Source organism: Urocitellus parryii, chromosome 15 (assembly GCF_045843805.1).
Source record: "Urocitellus parryii isolate mUroPar1 chromosome 15, mUroPar1.hap1, whole genome shotgun sequence".
Classification (NCBI taxonomy): Eukaryota; Metazoa; Chordata; class Mammalia; order Rodentia; family Sciuridae; genus Urocitellus; species Urocitellus parryii.
In genome coordinates this window covers 38,810,582-38,830,681 of record NC_135545.1, presented here as the reverse complement: position 1 = coordinate 38,830,681, position 20,100 = coordinate 38,810,582, and the positions used below count along the sequence as shown (strand labels likewise).

At 33.9% G+C, this 20,100-nt stretch overlaps 1 non-coding gene across 1 annotated transcript; it reads left to right on the top strand.

Annotated features, from left to right (window-relative positions):
* Window positions 1-2,205: 2,205 nt before the first annotated feature.
* Window positions 2,206-2,361, top strand: LOC113185489 (U1 spliceosomal RNA). Its single transcript, XR_003301135.2, has one exon. It is a non-coding gene; the product is annotated as a U1 spliceosomal RNA (small nuclear RNA).
* Window positions 2,362-20,100: the final 17,739 nt, after the last annotated feature.

Genomic DNA, 20,100 nt, shown 5'->3' with positions numbered 1-20,100 from the left:
ATTCGAATTTCTAGGTCCTAACATGGTTCCAGAGATGTAGTTACCTATTGAATGGATGAATAAATGAGTGAATGAAAGCCTACTATTGTGAAAGATCCATTGTGTAAGTGGTTGAAAAGTTTCTGATGGCAAGTATCACAATCGCCAAGTCAGTTGATACAAATAATAAAGGAAAGAGTTATTAACTCATGTAATCATGTCTCTAAAGAAGAAAAGCCTGGGATACATTATCAGTAGCCTCATGTATGTTTTCAAGAATTCATGAATTTTTGCCTAAAAATGTGGACTTTCTTCCCTGACTGGCATTCCCTACAGTAACCAGGTGGCTGCAGTGCTTCTTGTCTCACATCCAACATGGCAGTGACCTAGAGGAGATGTCCTTTGTTTTGTGTCTGTTTTTCAGAAAAAAAAATAAATAAAACCCTTTACTATAAGCACACATGTAGGCCTAATCCGTTTCTCAGTGGTCAACACTAGACTTCATGGTCGACCCTACTAACAAAGAGGAAGTGCCTGCCATGATTGCTGTAGAAGTGTTACAAGGTTCTTAATTAAAGGTGAGTTTAATTACCTTCTCTGGGAGAAGGGGAAGGCACAGGATGCCTGAATAATACTTGACTTTTGCTAATAAGGAACAAAAGAGGACAGAAGAACAACCACACGAAGAAATGTATTAGTAAGAAAGCATTTAATATTTCTTAAAATAAAATTTCTCAGTGAAACAGATTATTTTGTTCAAGATGTTAAAGAGTAGATTACAAAGGCAGTTCTTATGAAACATAGAACGAAGTTCTCCTCCATCCAGCTTTTCTCAATCTATTGTAAGGAAGATCAGAAAAATAAACAAAGTGAAAGCCACCTATGTGAGATGATCTAAGTTTATTCACAATAGTCAGATATCAGTTGTACCTTCTTCCTAAAAATACTCAACGTAAATTCTCCTTGCCCTGCCATGTAAACACTGGTTACTGGTTCTACACCAGTATAGCTTCCTATGTGCACTGGATGAGGAAATTGAGTTCTCAAAAGTTATTTACCTTGGTCAAGATTACAGAGCTGATAATGACAGCTTTCAAGGTGGGAACAGTCTGCCTCTTAAGTTGTAGGTCAGTTACCTCCAAACGAAACAGATGTACATAGGAAATTATTTCTCTGTCCACTGTGAAGTGATTAATGGGAAAGGAAATATTTTCCAAAGAATTTCAAATAAGAGGCAATATTATTTCAACAGTTCTTATTTCTTCAATAGCCCATCCAATGTCTACTTCATGTTTACAACTGAAAAATACAAACTGAACTGCAACTTCTTTTGTGAAGAAAACAGAGTATATTGTTTTTAGTTAGAATATATTCTTTTTTATAACTTTATTTTGTTTATTTATTTTACATGGTGCTTACAATAGAACCCAGTGCCTCATAAGTGCAAGGCAAGTGCTCTACCAGCTGAGAAATATCCCCAGCCCCTAAAATATATTCTTTTAATCTCGAGCTATTCCTGTTGTAGTAGATAAGTCAGTAGCAATATTAAAAGAAACATGCAAACAATCATTGGCAAATGCTAAGTGTAAGATCATATAGCAACTTTTATCTGGTAAACTTCAAGACACACAAAGAATCTTTCTTTCCCCTTCCCTTGTCCGCTGTGTTTCTTCAGTAAAGGAGATTGAACTGATGGTCTTGCCCTTTCCAGGCAAGTGCTCTACCACTAAGTTATATCTGTAATCCTTTCCTTTCTCTTTATGCATGTAAAATATTCCATGTATGACCCTTAACAATCTTGTTAATAATTTACACATTCTTTACACCTTGTGATTTTCCATCCACATCATCATCAAATATTTTTGTGACAACATAAGTTAGCCTTACAGATAAGGAACAAATATCCTAACTGGTGGATATTATCTATTATTAGTAAATTATTATTATTATTATTATTATTATTATTGTTATCATTATTATTATTATACTAAGGGATTGAACCCATGGGTGCTTGGCCACTGAGTTACACCTGCCCCCCGCCCTTTTTCTTATTTTTTACTTTGAGACAGGGTCTTGCTATGTTGCTTAGTGCTTCCCTAAATTGCTGAGTCTGTCTTTGAAATTGCAATCCTCCTGCCTCAGCCTCCTGAGCTGCTGGGATTACAGACATGTGCTACCACACCTGGCTCTAATAATTCATTTGGTTTAATAAAATATAAGGACTATATACTTACCTGGCAGGGGAGATACCATGATCATGAACATGATTTTCCCTGGGCAAGGCATATCCATTGCTCTCCAGATAGGATACCCCTGCAGTTTCTCAAGGTTAAGAAACTCGGAATAATTTGTGGTAATGAGGGACTGCTTTCACGCTTTCTGGGGAATTTTTTTTAAAAAGAGAAAAAAAGTAAAAGAATCATATAAAAATTAGTAAGAATAAAACTAATCAGTAAAAATTTTGATAAAGGAATAGGTAATTCAGTAAAAAGAAAAATTCTAATGGGAAAATCAATGAAAACAATGATTTTATACACATACACTATTAGTCTGGCAAACAAAAAGATTATCATTATTCCTTATTTGGGCAAATATCAGGTGACATGAGCTGTCTTATAATTCTGAAAGGAGTTTAAGTATTAAATATTGGTTCTTACATGTGCAATAGAAATTTATCAGCATCTAATACTTTTAACATATATTTCCCTATTACTGAGAAGTTCCATTTTTAATGATATATGCACACATGCACAATAAACTGCAATTACACTTTACTTCATCTACGAAGATACAAAATATATTTTTTAAATTAGAATATACATTCTATTAAATACAAATACATATATATGTGTGTGTGTGTATATATATATATATATGTTTGGGGGGGGTATATCTCTGTTTACTGCAGCATTCTTTGTAATTAAGAGCCAAAAAATAAAACTGGGAACAATGTAAATATCTTTTTATGTGGGAAAAATTCAATTACATGTAGTTTATTGAGAAAATAAATTATTAAACTTGGGCCTGATGGCTGGCAGCTGATTGCTGACAGCTAGGAGTTGGCAGGTCAACAATATTCCCCACTGAACATAAAGAGCTCTCACAGAATGTGAACAGTCCTCCAACAGGTCACCATGTAGCCATGGTGGAACAAGAGCGAGGGAAGACTATCCTGAAATCACCATTAAAACAAGACAGTCAATGACACCATGCAACCACAAAAACAGACAGACAAGCACTCAAGCATCATTGCTTTTGATTGACAGCTTGTTGCTTCTTGAAATGAAAGTATATGAACTCGAGGAATGGAATGAAAAGTCTGGCCCTATTTGAATTTTTCTTCTTTCCTATTTAAAGCATAAAAGGAGTCCAGTCACAGAATCATCACAGATTTTTCTACTGCACCCAATTCAAAGCTGGCCATTTCATTCCTCTGCCTTTATCAAAGACACTCAGCATGAGGTGGGCTGCAGTCCTCCACTCGTTACTGTTTAGTTTCAAGTTTTTACTTTAATCCTGTTACTTATCATATACTTATTATTGCATGTTTATGTTTCTTTGCCTACTTCCCCTCAAGACCTTGAGTTCCTAAAAAGAAAATTGGGCTTCATGTATCCAGTACAGCGATTTCCATAAATAATGAGAAAACACTTTACTGACAGAAAAAAAATAAATAAATGGAACTAAGAATTTCATTAATAACTGCATAAACAAAATCACTAGGAAACAATTCACTTTTCATTTCAGGCATATAGTGTTGTATATAAAGAAGTTATTATATATTAAAGACTATGTAAAAGTAATCTGTTTTCTGACACTTCATTTTATCATCTCACATCTCACTTCTTCTTAATGCAACAGAAGGAGGGAGAAAAAAAAGAGTGAGAAATCGGGGAGAGATTGAAGTTTGTCAATTTTCAAATAGGCAGCTTCGATTTGCAATTTCCAAAGCCCTATTTTGAGAGTTGTGAGCACAGTTGTATATTAATTATGGGGATTTATAAAACCCTGTGGTTTTATATGTCCAAACAGAAGAGGGTTTTAATTCTGGGGGAAACTTTCTCCAGATTTTGATGTGAAATAAAATTTCATGCATCGACCGTGCACTAAGGAAGATCAGAAGTTCCCCTTAGTGTGATCAGAGCTATTCCCGTGATTTACCTCTCAGTGGGTTGAGAGGAAATGGAAAAGCAGAAGCATTGATTTTGAAGAAATTTCTTGTCTTGCAAACCACACATTACCCAAATAGATTTACTCTTAATCTTTTAATAAACTGAAACAGTTAGTGATTTCTGCAAATGGCGTCTCAGCTTAATCTCACAGAAGACTCAACAGTTCTGCAGTGGATTAGAGAAGTCTCCCATCTTTCAATATTTGTCTTTGTTCCTTTCAGTAGCTGAATTTAATTCTTATTATCCTCAATGACAATGCAATTTCAGATGATGAAATTTCTCATGTGAAACCTACACCTTTCAAATAATAATTCACAACTCCAAATTGGATTTATGTGTGTGCGTGCACACAGCTTACCTGAAGATGACAGACAGTCTGATTTGTGAACATATAATTCATTTCATAGATTAAAATGTTTTTACAAATAAGAAAGAAAACACTGTTATTTGTGAGGAAAGATTAAATTTGCATTATCCTCAGGTTCATAATGACAGATGAAATGGCAAAAGAAAAACACACAAAATGAAAAGCGCCCCCCCTCCAAAATAAAATCCTTTGTAGTTTAAATCAGTGTGTATGAACCAGTAATGTTAGGAGGGTTCTGATTCTTCTTGCGCTGGCCCAGAATCAGATGTGCATTATTTATTTCCTAGGTGACTGTATCATGTGCCTAATTGTTTGTCCCCCCCACCTTGAAATTTTACCAGCCCATCTGTTTGTCATTTCCATCAAAGTGATCTTTAAAATCACATTAAAAATCAAACAAGACAAACATGAAATTTGCCTGTTTGGTGCTAGAATGTTAAACCTCTTACCTAGGTACAGGAACTACTCTGCATGTCATAGCTTATGTGCAAATGAGGATCCTGAGATTCAGAATTATGAAAAGAATTCCTATAAAGTCTAGAGCAGAATGTTTCAATAGAAGGACTCTAGGAATTTTAAGTTGGACAATTCTTTGTTAGGGATACACTTCCATGTAGTTTAGAATCTTTTGCAACTTCCCTACCCTCTATGACACTAGGCTTGTATGAATTTCTTGCTTCCAGTGTGGAAACAGAAGGTATCCAATCATTCCAAATTTTTCCCCGACAAAATTGTGAAAACTGCCCTCTGTTCAGAAGCATTGGTCTGGACATAATATCTTTTTCATAATAAATTAATTCACATATTGAATGGTCTTACATATACGTGCTTCATTATTCCCAAATACTCCTACTTTCCCTTATTTCTTGATTGAGTTTTGGAAGATCTTGGATTCAGAGACAGTCTGTCTGAGTTGTTTTGTTTGTTTAGTTTTGTTTATCAAAGTTACAACATTAACTACTTTTATGACTACAGGAAAGTTCTCAGTCCCTCTCTACTTTGGATGCATTTTGATTTAGGACAGATTATCACACATAATTCAATGCCTTTTCCAAGGGCCAAGTTAGGTTTTCTAGACGAAGGTCTTGGTATCAGGGCCATTCTGGATTGGTTGCCATGGTCATCAGGTGAAGGATCTCCAAGTTTTCCACCTGGCTGCTCTTCTTCCATTTTTGCTCTTGACTAACCCAAGGAGCAGAGAACCTGCCCAGTGAAGTAACCATGTTGAAGACAGAGAACCAGGCAGCCTCTTTTCTACTTATAGCTTCTCACTAGAACTCCTGTCCCCCAAACATATCATCACTACAATGTCTCCTTACTGCATAATCTGCCATAAATACTCTTCTCTCAGTCTACTCTTGACCACAGTCTGGTCACTAGAAGAGTTGTTAAATCCCAGGAAATAAAAAAATCAGCATCTCCTGCCACCTCTTTTAAAACTCTTGGATAAAGCCTCACTCTATACTATGAACCATTTTCCACTTGATTATTTCCCATGAGCACATTTGTTAATTCTTCGAAACTTCTGGTAAGCTTTCTGCATTCTCAGAACTAATGACCTTGTCCTTACATCCTTATCAACCCCCCCTTGCTTATTTGAGGTAGCTATACATATCTTTCTATTGATTAAATACAGAAATGTGCCTACTGGAAGGAAAAAAAATAACTCATATACACTTAAACTTCAGGGTCAGGGAAACCTTTCAGAGTATATGATCATTGAAGTGAAACCTAAAGGGAAGATTAGATGTTAACCATACATAAAAGGATGAGTCTGTGAAGAAAATGTTCTCTTCAGAGAAAACACACAAAAGAGCTCATGTATGGCTGAATAAAACTCCATTTTCTTTACCCATTTATCTGTTGATAGACTCGTAGACGAATTCCATAGTTGGCTATTGTGAATTGTGCTGCTATAAACATGGATATACGTGCATTGTCTAGAGGACATGCATAATCAGGAAATGCAGATAAATTCAAAGCACAAACCTCTGTGAAATATGTGAGTGTTTTGGCATTTGACATATAGGAAGTTCTCGGTTACAATAACCTGACTTATGCATTAATCCATTTGAAGTAGCCCACTCCCACTCTCTCCGCCTTCATCCTTTTGTCCTCTTATGCCCAATTCTGTCTCATCTTTTAGTTATCACATCAAAACTGACCTTCTAGAAAGTTCTTTCATGATTACTCCAAGTTTGACAGTTCTACAAGTGTCATAGAGAAAATTAAAAAAAAAAAATGAAACACTCCAACAAGAATTCTTTGGTGTGTTTCACAACCAATGAAAACAAGCTTCCTGAGGGTAGAGAACTGTTCTATTGTGATCACCCTTGTTTTCCCAGTGCTGAGAATATTGTCTGAAACACAATTAATGTTAAAAAAAATAATACTTAAATGGAACAATGAATAAAAGATGTGTTGTACAATGTCACTTACCTGTTGTACACCACCAACTGGAGGCTTTGTCAACAATTCATTATGGAGAGGAGTGTGTTTGCATCTTGAAGGACACTGATACTAAACAAAATAAATATGGAGAGAAATGTTATCTCAATTTTAATCACAGCTGAGGAGCAAAGTTGAGCCTTTTGCTATGAGGGATACTGCCTATTCATATTTACTCAGTTTTGTGTGTCTTGTGCCGATTATCATTAAGGAAGTAAAATAGGAACATGTGAAGGACATCTTACCATGGGTTCAGATTTCTAAGAGTCTAATATGAAAAAATAGACAATCTAAAATACATCATCTATTACAATAGTTCAAAGGCTCCATAAATATAGTTCAGTCATGGATTTTTTTCCAACTAAAAATTAACTAAAGTCCAGGGTCATTTCTGATCCTTTTCTGCGACTGTAGGTCCATGAAGCTACCATTTTGTTGAATTCATGTTCTATTATACTTCCTAGTACAATGTTTGGACCATGTTTGATTATATAGTTCCATTTGAGTGGAGAAAATTACCCAGTAATTTAGAAAAGAATTCCTTTTCAAAGCCTGCAGGAATCTGCTCTTCAATTTAGAAAGAAATTTACAGAATCAGATTGTTTGTGTGAGTTCTAAGTATTGTTTAGTGTTTTGACCCAGGGTTGTTTTATATATCATTCAACCAAATATGATTTTATGTCTCCTTTTCTTTCTCTCTGTCTCAATGATTTCATATGAACTCGGAACATCTTCCCTGCCATCCAGTCAGGCAAACATGACTCTCTGTACTTTTGCTTTATATTTCCTACATATATATTCAAACCATAACATTAATAAACAAGGCTCCTACTATAACTTTGCTCCAAATAAGAGATGGGAGCATTTTCTGCTATTTTCTAAGAGTGCTTTAAAAAGTATTTCCATTTTTAGATGAAGAAAGAGAACTTACAAATGCATATGTTAACAACCTATGTTGATTGTAAATGCCCAAAGGTGTTTGTGAAACAGAGCTTTCATGAGATCAATCTTTCTTTCTTTTATGTCCTCAACTTTATCTTCATTGCAAATTGCCTGACCCTTGTGGAAGATTGCTGTTGGGCATATGTATGAGGAGGTTAATTACTGCCTTATCTCCTACACATTTCTCTATTTTTATAGCATCCAGACTTTTTCTCTATTTCTCAGTAGAAATGGTAGATAATTCTGTCAATTGCTAAGAAAGACTCTGATTCTTTATATATTTAAAATTCTTTATATATTTAAATCTTCCCCATAACAAAATCTCATTTAGAGTTTTGTCACACTCACGAGAGCCACCTTTTATCATGAAATGCTAGGCACTGTGTGTTCATTAATAGCTAAAGTGTATATCCTGTCTGATGAAAGTGTCAGTTGGTGGATGGGAAAAATAAAATAAAACATGAAAGAGTAATAACAGGATAGGGGATCGGGCAGCATAGACAGGGAGAAATATGGGAAAGGAGGTGAACAACATTTCCTGAAAAGCTTGGGAGATATTGAAGATAAGATTTTGAAAGTAGGTAAAGAAAAGAAGAACATTTAAAATCATGGAATATAAAGGTACATTTAGGGAACAACAAGAATTTATTATTTTAGAATCTCAGGGCTCATGTGGGGAAGTGGGAATATCAAGTTTGAGAACAACATCAAAATCTAGAGAAATGTCCTAACATTTCTAGATTTTTAAAAATCTTTATCCACAGTGTAGACTTGTAGAAATAACATAGGGCTTGGAATTATAAGTCCTGTGATCCAACTTCTATGTTAACTAACTTTAAGCAAATTTTCTTCTCTTAAGCCTGAATTTCCTTAACTGAAAATTAAGGACAATGAAGTATTAATTCTTAAAACTTCTTAAGAATTTTACATGTATTGAAAGATTGTCAAGATTTGAAAAATACCATCCAAGTGAGTGTTCTTCGTACACAGTTGTGCCTAAGCATCTGTGAGGAATTGTTTCCAAGTGCTCTTTCAAATTTGTGGATGCTCAAGTTCCTTATATAAAATAACACAGTATTTGCATATAAACTATGTACATCCTACTGTGTACTTTAAATCATCTCTACATTATAATACCTAACACCATGGAAATTTATGCAAATAGATGTTATGCTGTATTGTTATGGGAATAATGACAAAATAGTTTTGTACATATTTGGTACAGGCACGTATTTTTCAAAAATTTTCCATCCATGAATGATTGAATGCACATAAACATATGGATATAGAAAGTCGATTGCATTCATTCATTGTTTTCTTTTGGGGGGCGACACTGGGGATTGAATCCAGGGGTGCTCTCCAACTGATCTACATCCCCAGTCTTCTTTTTTCTTTTCATTTTTTAAAAATTTTTAAACAGCATCTCATCAAATTACTGAGGCTTTCCTTTGTCCTGAAATTTGTAAATGCCTTGCCTCAGTCTCTAGAGTTGCTGGGATTACAGATGTGCACCACTGTGCTGGGACCTTATTAACTATTTTTGAACATTTGAAAGTTTACCATGAGTCAGATACTTTTCAACTCAAGGGCAATTAATCAGTGAGCAAGATAGACAAGATAGCCTTGTGTTGTAGATTTCATGATTCCCTTTCCATGACATTTAATCTGAGACCTATAAAGACCATTGGAAGAAAATATTTCAGGCAGAAGGAGCAGAAAGTAAAAAGATCCAAAACAGAAAGGGAATTGGCATTACACACACACGTTCACACACATGCACACACACATGAGCACACAAAGATGAGAAGGACTAAACCCAGAACATATAATTCTCATCATTGCAGCCCTGGGGCATCTGGGCAATGTTAGCAAGTAGCACACATGTCATGGCTTTAGCCTTTGACACCTTTTTGTCAAAAAAAAAAAATGATGAAAATCCTTTAGTGTTGCTAGGATACCTGAGCATTCTAGATTCAGCAGCTCCTTGGGCTTTTTCATCTTGCTCTTTCATGTCTTTTTTTAACCTATGAAGGTTCTCAGCTGAGAGCGCAGTGTCAAGAAGACACACACTGGTATTCTGTTTTGCAAGAAATGAACTGACTTCTCTTGTTGCTCCACTTACACATTCTCCTCTACTTTCTTCTAATTGGTGGCAGAAGTTCTCATATATTTGTCATATTGACTCCAGAACAGCAATTGCATGCTGACTCAAGTTCCCCTTCTTATTTACTGCCAGCAGCTGCCTAGAACTAACCTAGAGAAAGTTCTATGTGAGGAGATCAGCAGAAAGAGGGAAAATAAAATGCTCAGTGTCTTCCTTGGATTGGGTAAGGTGCAAAAGTAGTAGATATGGGCTCGACCTTCTTTAAGAAAAATCTGTCTTTTGGCCATTGTTAAGACTAAAAATCACAATTGGATTTTCCTTTTCTTTAACATATTTCATTTTTCATGTATTTTCTTAGATTCTAACTAAAAGGCAAATATCATAGTTGCTTTAAATATCCACTTTTATTACCAAGAATGTGGTCTCAGACTGTAGCTACTACTGAGAAAATTTTTCCCCTAAATAATCACTCCATCTAGACCACTGCTCATATTCTTATCCTTGGAGGCATCATATTAAATGACTTCACATTTACAAGCTGGTTTCCTGATGATAATGAGAGTTTACTTCCTATATTTGAGAAAATTCAGTGAGAAAATTCCTTTAATGTACTTACATTAAGCCGAATAAATAGTAATCTCTTAATAAAAGATACATAATAGTGATGATGACAATTATGTCTACTATGATACTTGGGAAAATAATTGTTCCTGAAATCACCCAAATAGGTGAGTCTAGCTATTTTCCAAGTCTTGTCCCATATGATATAGGGTAATTTCTTATCCAAGTCTTTATTGTATACTCTTCAGGCCTATCGAACCCATAGTTATTAGAAGAAGTAAACATGACAGGTGTATTTTCTGGCAATCTTTGTTTTCTTTTTTTGGTCTAAATCAGCTTCTAAATTCCTCATATTTTGTATATGTGTTACCTCTTGTTAATTATAACAAATGAAGCAAAGAGTTTTAAATCACCCAGAATTACTATTAACCAAAAATGAAATATATTAAAATAAAACCAAATTTGCAATTTAGTCATCCTAACTTTGCAGTGGCATAGGTAAATTCAGTCTAAGCTGAAAAGAATATTTATAATGTGAACAAATTATTTTAATATAAAAATTGCCAAATTAATTAGGTGTCAATCATACAATTTAATAGTGTCTAGATGAGTGCTTCATAATACATATGATAATAAAAGATACATATGGTATTTAAATTTTCAAATGGTCACATTAAAATAGTAAAAATGTAATTAAATGCAGTAATGTATTGTATTTAATTAAATATATCCAATATGCAATCATTTCCAACATGTAAAATATAAAGTAGTAATGAAATATTTTACATCATTATGTTAGGTCTTCAAATTATGTTATATATTTGGACACAGCACATCTCAATTAAGATGCTCCATTTCCATTGGTGTAACTTGACCTGTACTTAAATTTCTTAAGATTTACCTTTGAGGAAAGTAAATTAATAGAGCTTAGATTTTCAGAGTTAATTTTTTCCAATAGCTGAATAAAGTGCCTCAAATATTTTTTTTCTTTTAATATTGACATAGACAAACTGGCTCATTTTTTTTATGAGTTGAATTTGAAAACAAAAGTTATTAATTTCAAAACTACAAATTTCCAGCTTAAGGCAATTGACTAATTCCAGTGTCAACTCATTATTTTAAACATAAAATTTAAAAGGGTGTGGCACAAATGAAAAAGATGACTAACTTTATCATATCAAATTATTCTTCATTTATTTCTTCTAGTTTTGTAATCAATTTACATGATGTTATTAATAACATCCTCTGCATAATGATTCTTATTAGGAAATGCAGTAAATCACAGTTAATTATTTGTTTCATGCAAGATTTTAATTCTGATATACAGTCTCCTTTCTCTGGCTAAGTCATAATTTGTTATTCTTTCCTTTGAGCTACAAATTTAGCTCTTTCATTTAAAGCTTAATATCAAAGAGAAAACATAAATGTGGTGTTATATTTATCTTTGGTTGTTTGGTATATGGAAAGAATTTCTTTATTCAAGAAAATCACTCTTTAAGTCTAGAAATGAAACTATTTTCATTTGTTTATTCGGTTATAGATGCTTACCCAGTCTCTTATTTTTAGGAGTTTTTATTAGTGCATTATAGCTATACATAATAGCAGGGTTCATTTTGACATAACCACATATGCATAGAACAAAATTTGTTCCATTTTAGCCCCCATTATCCTCCTGCCCTCCCTTTTTCTACCTCATTTTCCCCTAGCTTTCCTCTATGTATTTATTGTTTTAATAAATTGTACTTTATAGGAGAGCCTAAAGGTAGAATTCATGGTACACATGCACACAGCATAATTTTTTTTCATTTGTTATGATTTTGGCTTTGGGTTTACCTCTATAATAATGAGTTCCTTCTATCACTAAAGTCCTCAGTGTTTCAAATGGGAATGGGTGCAGGATTTTGTTTAAGGCTTTTTCTATAACTGTTGAGATTATAATGTGATCCTTGTTCTTAATTCTATCTATGTGGTGAACTGCATTTTTAAAAAATTTCCATGTATTGAACCAACCGTGCATCCTGGAATAAAACCCAGTTGATTATGGTATATGTTTGTGTATGTTTGCTAAATGTGTTTTTAAATACAGTTTGCTAATGTTTTATAAAGAATTTTTGTTTCTATGTTCATCAGGGATATTGGCCTATAGTTTTCATTCCCTGATATGACTTTGATTTGGGTATTAGGATGATTGCAGCTTCATATTTGGGAATGTTCCTTCCCTATTTTATGGAATATTGTAAGGCAGATTGGCACTAGGTATCTTTAAAAATTTTTATGGAATTCAGAAGAATCCATCTGGTCCTGGGTCCTGGGCTTCTCTTTATTGGAAGGTTTTTAGTTACTGCTATCTTATTTTTAAATATTTGTTTGCTTACATCTTTCGTATCTTTGGGGTTCCATTTGGGTAAGTCATAAGTTTCTATAAATTTGTCAGTATCTTCTAGGTTTTCCTCTTTATTGCAGTACTCATTCTCACAATAGTTTTATTGATCCTCTGGATTTCAGAAGTGTCTGTGATGAAATCTCTTTTTTCACCTCTAATTTTGTTTACTTGGGTATTCTTTCTCTTTCTTTGGTTTAGTTTGGCTAAAGCATTATCAATCTTATTTATTTCTTCAAAGGAACAACACTTTGTTGCATTGATTCTTTGTATTGTTTTTTTTTTATCTCTTCTCAGTTTCATTGATTTTTGGCTCTGATCTTAATCATTTCCTATCTTGCATGAATTTGGGAATTAGTTTGTTTTTCCTTTTGTAGGATCTTGAAGTATAACATTACTCATCTGGTATTCTTCTTTTTTTCTTTAATATAGGCACTCAATGCTATATATATATATCTCTTTAGAATTGTTTTCATTTTGTCCCAGAGGTTTTCATATGATGCTTCTAGGTTTTTTTTAAAAAAAATTCTTCTATTTTTACTTGTATGGCACGTTCCTCATTTAAAAGTGCATTATTTAATATCAAGGTGTTTAAATTATTTATTTTTATGTTCTTATTGATTTCTATTTTATTTCATTATATTCTGATAGGGTGAGAGGAATATCTCTATTTTCTTTTTTATATTGAATAACATGTGACTTATGTCCTAAATGATGTAGAATTTCACTGCAGAGTGTTATTCCCTTCTTGGCTGGAAAGCTCTGATGCCCCCATCTTTCTGTCTTTCTGCAAGTCTCAGACTCTTTATTGCAGGGAGGAGAGTGTTAGTCTATCCTTCAGCCCTTTCTAGACTTGAAAGTAAAAGTGATGACCCCCACCCCCATGGTCAAACAGAAAAACAAAATGAAGTTAAAACTGATAAAATTAAAACAGCAACAACAACAACAAAAAAAGAAAGACACCCCCCACACACATATGCACACACAACAAAACAAAGTCACTAAAAGGAAAACTAAAGAGTTAGTAAAGGAAAAGAAATGACAAAATATTGGGGAAACTCTAGAAATGTGTGTATACATGTATGTACATAAATATACAAATATGTATCTGTCAACAAATATAAGACAACTAAAAAATTAGTAATAAAAAGAAAAAAGTAAGCTAGTGATTAAAATGCTTATGTTTTTCCACTGAAGTTGAGCATTCACATCCTATTCCAAACTGTCCTTCTTTTCCTTACTTATTGGGCTAAGAATCTCTTAGAGGGATCCAAGTCTGGGTAATATTAAATTGGATCCTTTTGCAATCTTCATTTCTCCACCTGTTAGAGGAGATTGGAAGTCTAGCCAGTTCAAGGTTCTCAGTATCTGTTTGTCAGTACATGGGCAGGGGTGGGGGTGGGGGGAATGGAATTAGAGGTAACTTCTATTGTACTTTTTTCTGGCCATGTTTGCTTGCTACTTTTTTTCTGGTTGGAAGGCATGCAGAGATCTATTTAGGAAGTGCCCTTTGCTGAGAACAAGTTCTAAATGGAACTGTGGGTCTTTGTTTGGGATATGTACTTCAGAGCACTTAAATCCTTGCACCCTAGGTCTGAGAAGATGTGGATCTCAGCCAAAGTTCTATTTGTTTGGAGGGGTGACAAGCGCGTCTGGGTGCATGGTGCACAGAGGGTGTTGTGTAGCCTGACTGCCACAAATATGATTTTCCAAATCTTCATCATGTCCACCAGATCAATCTTCCCCATCCTTCTCAGCTGAACATTGGTGCTTCAGACCTCCAAAGGAAATCTGTTGGCATTGTCCTATCCTCAGTATAATCATGTCCAACTGCCTGAACAAGTTTTCCAGTCTTTTTCCACTGGTTGTTCATGTACCCAAGTGTTCAGAGGAAAAGCAGATCTAACTCTTCTTTGTACTTCTATCTTGAATCAACTTGATCCACTAATTTAAAAAAAAATATTATTATTTTTAGTTCTCAATGGACTTATATTTTACTTATATTTATATTTTATATGCTTATTTATATATTTATATATTCACTTATTTATATAATATATATATTTTATCAAAAGTAAAAAATATATATAATATATGTATATATATATATATTATATATATTTTAAAACCTGAAAAATTATCTGAAAAAAAAATTTCAGATACAAGCAACTCAAAAAGACATTGCATGCATTCAATTATTTAAATCATGAATTCACACTTCTTTGTGAATTTGAAAGTCATATGAAATGTAATCTTATTAATTTGGTAGTATCTCTTATAACATGGCCAATCTCAAACTAATTCTGAGTCAATTTATATTTGATAATGTTAGAAATATTTTGTTTTTTTTTTCTCACAGGCAATTATTGGCTGGCTTAAGAGGATATTTCGTTTGGAGTAAAGTAAAAGTCATCTGTTTAAACTGTTAGAAAACAAATCTTTATTATTCTATGGTTTATTATCTTAATTTTTTTTTACATTATGAATGGAATTTTTGTTTTACTTTCCACAGTGAAATGCATTTAAATACAATACAATGCTTCCAATTTTTTTGTTTTAATAATTCACTCTTTCACATATATAAGGGCTCTTCTTCTGGATTCCCAATCAGTTCTGCAATATTGATATGCATAAATTTAAAAATTGTCTATAATTACTTCTTTTATAGTGATAAATTTTTTTGTAATTAAAGTAGTAAATATTTCATTTTAATGACCATTTACGATTCTGCTGATGCCCCTCTAATTCCTTACATCTGCAGAAGACGTTCAAGTGAAAGTATTATGACACATTAGATTGATATATAGGAAAAGTAATTTGAACAGAACCATTCTGTTGACACCAACTAGATTAACGATGTGCTTTGTGTAATACTTGAAATAACACAGGTCTTTAACATGCATATGTTGATGCAACAATAATATCTTACAGGAGGCATAAAGTAAAGTGAAATACAGTCTCAATGAAAGAGCAAAGATATTCTCAGAAAATAAATTGCACTGCTTCTATTTTTTAAAGTAGATTTAAATGCGTTAAAATGAAAATAATATAAGAAACACATTATATATAAATATACATATATGCATGTGTGTGTGTGTGTATATATATATATATATACATATGCATGTATGCATATATAGATACTCTTAGATGTGTATTATTGTAAAATTTTGTGTCTTACACATGATTGACTGTCAAGAATAATTGTAAACATTTAGGCTTGGAGAAAGTCTCAGTGTACAACTTCTGTTGGAAAATGCAACAAAGAAGCTGTGCCCACCTTGAGATGAATTTGCCAGCCTAGTTGCTTTCAGAGCTGCAGTGTCTCTGAGTACAGCCTGAAGTTAAGATATCAAGGAACAGCAACCGAGAATCTAGAGGTAGCTGTGGTTGGAGCTCTACAAGACATTCTTTTCACCTTCATCTAGACCTATACTCAAATGCCTTCTCTTCAAAAGTGTTCTCTGAGATATCCACTGTTGCCCATTCTGTTAAATAATTGAGTATTCTTCATATCAACACATTTTAAAATTTACATCTGTCTTTTCTCTCATAAAAATAAGGCTCTACAAAAAAAGAGCTTTTCCTTTTGTTCATGACAGTATTCCCCAGAAACAGAGGAATATGGGGAAGTACTAGGTGATGAATACATATTCAAATATCCATGCAATGAATTAATAAACCTGTTAATAAAGACTCCAGCATGCTGAAAGATTGATCTATGTTTGTGTGTGTGTGTGTATATATATATATATATATATATATATATATATATATACATACATACATACAAAGATTAACATGTATTTATGTACATGCAAATATGCTTTATCTATAAACATGTTTATTTGTGTGTGTATGTCTGTATAAATTTATATAGACCTTCATTTCTCCATTGTAGTATCTACTGCTATGATAAAACACAATGAGACATTAAAGTTCAGCAAACACAGAGAAGACCCTTTGCTTTCAGGAATCTTAGGATCTAGCTGGAAAAATAAACATGAATTGGTTATCACCCCAAAATGATAATTTTGAGCTCTGTTGATTGTTAGGAAGGACAAGGGGACATAGGATCTGAGCTTTGTCTCAGATGTCAGGAATGGCTTCCCTGAGGAAATGATACTGATCTGAAATATGGTTGAAAAAGATAAGAAACTAGACAAGAAAGAGAAAGGCTCTCCCATAGAGAGAACAGCAAAAGCAAAGCCCTATGGAGTGAGGTCACAGAAGTTCTTCAATAATTGAGAGGACAGAAGCTGAGGCACAGAGACTCAAAATCACTGCAGAGATGAGTTTTGAGGTTGTCAATGGTAATGGAGACTTGTGGGCAGCCTTTAGTGTTCTGATCTTCATTCTGAGAAAGCTGGGTAGTTATTGAAATAATTTAAGCAAAGGGTGTGTGAAGTGTATGAAATTAATCTAGAACCTTTGGATTAGACCAGTGAGAGCACTGGATTTTAGGCCTTATGTACATGAAATTGCATTAACTGTTTCCATATTTCCCATAGACCGTTTCACTGTAACTAGTTGAAATTTTACTTTGTCAACTCCACTTTCTACCCTAATCCTTAAAAAAAAATATATATATATCTCATCTTTAAAAAGAAATCTCTGTAAATGACAATATGAGTATTGTCCCCTTCTTAGTACTCAGGGCTTATTTGAATCAAAACAGATTTTTATTTACCCTAAATACAACAGCCATATTTAGCACTTTAAAATATTGCTGAATGAGAAGAAAATTGACCTTTTTGAGAAAAAAAATATGTTCATTTGGGGATAATTAGGATTATAATTCAGAGAAATACAGATTAATCAACCTTGAAAATGTGCTCTCAGGGTTTTACAACATGGTGGCTATTTTATCGCTTTAAGCCGCAAGTGGGGTGCAGTGGAAATTACACCGGTTATTAGTTGGGGATTATGATTGGTCCTGGAAAAAGTGAAGCTGTCTTGTTTTTGGAGGAGGGTGATACCATGGTTTGAATTCAGGTGCACGCTGTCACTGAGCCACATCCCCAGCCCTATTTTGTATTTACTTAGAGACAAGGTCTCACTAAACTGTATAGTGCCTAGCTTGTGCTGAAGCTAGCTTTGAACACTTGATCCTCCTGCCTCAGGCTCCAGAGCCACCTGGATTACAGTTGAGTGCAACCATGCATGGCATGAAGCTGTCTTTTAAGTAAGGGAATGGTGATTGTTTGGTTTCTGGGTAGTTTGTGGGAAGTGATATGTGGTACAGATGGTCAACAGTGGTTCACAAAGAATTTGTTAAATTAATTTTCTTGTATTTTTTTTTTACATAAATGAAGCACAACTTTTCATTTATCTGATTGTACATGATGTAGACTCACACCATTCATGCAATCATGCTCATACATAGGGGAAATAAAGTCCATCTTATTTTACCATCTTCTCCCTCACACACTCTCCCTCCCCTTCCCTCTCTCCCTTCTGCTGCATCTAAAGTTCCTCAATTCTTCCCTGGGCTCCTGCCCATAACGGACCAGTACCAAGTTATCAAATGTTATCAGAGAAAACATTTGGCCTTTGTTTTTTGGGGATTCACTTATATCGCTTATCATGATATTCTATTTGCCTGTAAATGCCATAACTTCATTCTTCTTTATGGCTGAGTAGTATTCCTTTGTGTATATATACAACAGTTTTTTTATCCATTCATCTATTGAAGGGAATCTAGGCTCTTTTCACAGTTTAGCTATTGTGAATTGAGCTGGTATAAACATTGAGGTGGCTGCATCACCTTAGCATGCTGCTTTTAAGGCCTTTGGGTATAGACCTAGAAGTGGGATATCTGGGTCATATGGTGATTCCATTCCAAGCTTTCTAAGGTATGTCCATATTACATTCCAAAGTGGTTGTACCATTTTGCAATCCCACCAGCAACTAATCAGTGTACCTTTTCCCCCATATCCTTTCCATCACTTACATTTGCTTGATTTTTTGATGATTGCCATTCTGCATGGAGTGAGATAAAATCTTCAAGTAGTTTTGATTTACATTTCTGTAATTTCTAGAGATGTTGAGCTTATTTTCATAGATTTGTTGATTGATTATATATCCTCTTTTGCGAAGTGTCTTCTCACTTCCTTAGTCCATTTGTGATTGGGTTTTTTTTTTTTTTGGTGTTAAGTTTTTTTCAGTTTGAAATACAGAAGATAATTAAAAACTATTTTGAGGATATATACTCTAAAAAAAATAGAAAATATAGAAGACATCAACAAATTTCTAGAGACATATGACTTACTGAAACTGAATGAGGAGGTCATACATGATTTAAACAGATTAATTGCAAGTAATGAAATAGAAAACTCCATCAAAAGCCTACCAACCAAGAAAAGCACAGGAGCAGATGGACCCAAGAGCTGAGTTCTATAAGACTTTCAAAGAAGAATTAACACCAATACTCCTCAAAGTATTCCATGAAATAGAAAAGAAGGGGACCTTTCCAAACTCATTCTGGTTTTACATGTATTAGGCTAATATCACCCTGATACCAAAACCAGAAAAAGACACATTAAGGAAAGACAACTTCTGACCAATACCCTGATGAACATGGATGCAAAAAAATTCTTAATAAAATTCTGACAAATTGCACACAAAAACATATTAAAATGATAGTGGGCTGGGGATGTGACTCAAGCGGTAGCGCGCTTGCCTGGCATGCGTGCAGCCCGGGTTCAATCCTCAGCAAAACATACAAACAATGATGTTGTGTCCGCCGAGAACTAAAAAATAAATATCAAAAAATTCTCTCTCTCTCTCTCTCTCTCTCTCTCTCTCTCTCTCTCTCTCTCTCTTTAAAACAAAAATGATAGTGCACCATGATCAAGTGGGGTTCATCCTAGGGATACACAGTTGGCTCAATACACAGTAATCAATAAACATAATTCATTATATTAATAGACTTAAAAACAAAAATCATATGATCCTCTCAATAGAACAGGAAAAGCATTTGATAAAATACAACACATCTTCATGTTCAAAACACTAGAAAAACTAGGGATAGTAGGAACATACCTCAACATTTTAGCAGCTATATATTTGTTAAACCCAAGGTCAGCATCATTGTAAATGGAGAAAAATTGAAAGCTTTCCCTCTAAAAACTGGAACAAAGGATGT